Raw genomic sequence first — 2,718 nt, 5'->3', positions numbered from 1 at the left:
AGTGGGTTTCATTAATCAGTTTGTAATTTAGCTGGAATAAGGGCGGCGCTTTGCTGATAAGATTGGGGACCATTGACTTAGAACTGCTAAATGCAGTTTCATAGAAACATTGCTCGTGCTTCTTTTATTCATCACTTCCTGTTCAACCTTCTTTCATTCTTCTTCTCTGGCTGTAGACTTCATTTATCTTTCAGACTTCTTCCAACTTTTGACTCGAAGCAGAGCTCTTCTTGTGCAAGTTTAGACTGGACTGTTTTCATGTTTGTTCATTCTTTCTTTCTTTTTAAAGACTCCCAGTTCCTCGCAATCCTTCAGTCATGTAAGCTTGGCTACTTTTTCAATATTTAAGCATCATTTTATGATATTTTTACAGTCGCATCTTAATTTGCATCAATACACTATCACTACAGCTCTTGTCAACATGATAAATAACTGAATGTAGCATTAGGTCAATGTAGCAGTTCGTATGGGTGGGTGGAGCACAGAGGACGGCAGGACAGAGATCAGGTTTTGGGAATAGGGCTTTTATTGCCACACTTTTCAGTGAACAATATTTATCCTAAACAGACAGACACACACGACAGGCGTCTTGTTCGGGGATCACCCTCTCTGCTCTCACTCTCCCTCCTTAAATAGGGCGCGGTCTCTGGGAAGACACACAAACACAGGTTAATTGCTCTCAGGTGTAGTGATTCTGCCACTTACCTTCCCTGACTCCGCCCTCCTGTCACAGACCGGCGCTTGACCACGCCCCCGCTGCCACAGTCAAGTTTATTATCTGAAGTGGAAATGGGATCTTGAAATTGCTTAGGTTTAGTACATGTCATAGTAGTAGTTAGACAAGGGTCATTTCTCGCTCAGTTTTCAAGATATCTGGATGAAACTTGGTGTGCATATAGGTAGTGACCATCTGTGATCTCCATATCATGCATGATGTCACATGACATCATGATGTCATTTTATGATGTCATAAAATTTTCAGGAATGGCTATGGACCACCTGGTACAGTACCAGGACAAGCTAGACAAAATTCTTTCATGTCATCTTTCATGGCCCTTATACCTTTAATACTTTTTTGTACTCATTTGACCTCTGACCTTGACCCTTTGTCAGAATTAGGTCAAAGGTCACTTATGCGTTAAATCGCTACTCCTCCCTCATTTTTTCATGAAATTTCACCAAATTGGGTACAGAGAACCTATCTGGGGGCTTCAAAATAGTTCACATCGGTTAAGCGATTTGACCTATTTTCACTGGGTTACATGACCTTGAACTTGTCAATTAGGTGACTGTATATCAAAAAGTCAGAGTTTTGTCTATTTTTCATGGTCTTTGAGCTAACCTTGCTCCTTTGCCATACAAAAACAATGTTTTAATGAATATTTATAGTTTTGACCGATTGACCTAGATCAATATTAGGTCACATATTTTCAATGGCCTATATCTCAAAAACGGAGCAAGATAAGGGTTACTATTAACCATGATTAAGAAGTCATATATGGACTTTCATTTGGGAACCGTGGTTTTGCCCATGACAGGTCAGATCAATGAGCTGCATATTTTAAATGACCTGTATCAAGAGATTGGTAGTAGATAGGACTTTAGTTAATATTAACCATTCAGTGGTCTATAACTAGAAAAGGGTGCAAGATAGGCCCTTAGTTACTATTAATCATGGATAGGAAGTCATATGTGGCCTTTCGTTTGTCACCATTGGTTTTGCCCTGGAGTGATATTGAAAGATCAAATCAATGACCTGCAAATTTTACAATGGCCTGTACCAGGAAATTGGTGCAACATAGGAACTTGGTTAATATTGTTAACCATGGAAGTATTATATCCTTTTCCCTGTGTCATCAGATTCCTGACAAGTGGCCTCATTTCTCTCAGTTCTGTGACCTTGACCTAAGTCAAGTCAAGTTTATTTGTATAGCACTTTTAACAATAAACATTGTCGCAAAGCAGCTTTACGGAATTTGAACAACTTAAAACATGAGCTAATTTTATCCCTAATCTATCCCCAATGAGCACGCCTGTAGTGACAGTGGCAAGGAAAACTCCCTCAGACGACATGAGGAAGAAACCTCGAGAGGAACCAGACTCAAAAGGGAACCCATCCTCATCTGGGCAACAACAGACAACATGACTATAACATTAAGTTTTAACATGAAGTCAGTTTCGTTGATGTTATAACTCTTCATTGATGGAAACTTGAGTGCAAAACTGTTCATGACAACTGCAGTCCTAAAGTTAACAAGTCAACTGTAGTCCGCAGCCATAAAAGCATTACTGTAAGTGTAATTACCGTTTTCCTTTTAAAAGGAGCTACATTATCTAAAGTATGGCGGAACGTTGACTCTAAGCATTCAGTTGCCTGATCAAGTTCTGCAGGGGCTGACAGTGACCCGATCAAAGTTGATAACTCTGGGAGATCATTTATAAAGCTCTGTGCAGTAGTTGACGTGAATGTACGTTTAATACAGTAGCGTGGTGAGGTGCATATATTATTACTCAGACATATTTTGAATGAGATGAGATAATGATCTGAGATAACTTCAGACTGTGGAAGTATGACTATATTTTCTACGTTTAACCCAAATGTTAGTATTAGATCGAGGGTGTGACCACCATTATGGGTCGGTCCTGTGACATTCTGATTAATCCCTACTGAATCTAAAATGGACACAAACGCTGTTTTCAAAGGGTCTTCTGGGTTAT

This window comes from Neoarius graeffei, chromosome 13 (assembly GCF_027579695.1).
Source record: "Neoarius graeffei isolate fNeoGra1 chromosome 13, fNeoGra1.pri, whole genome shotgun sequence".
In the NCBI taxonomy this organism is placed as follows: domain Eukaryota; kingdom Metazoa; phylum Chordata; class Actinopteri; order Siluriformes; family Ariidae; genus Neoarius; species Neoarius graeffei.
Note: the sequence above shows the minus strand (reverse complement) of the source record.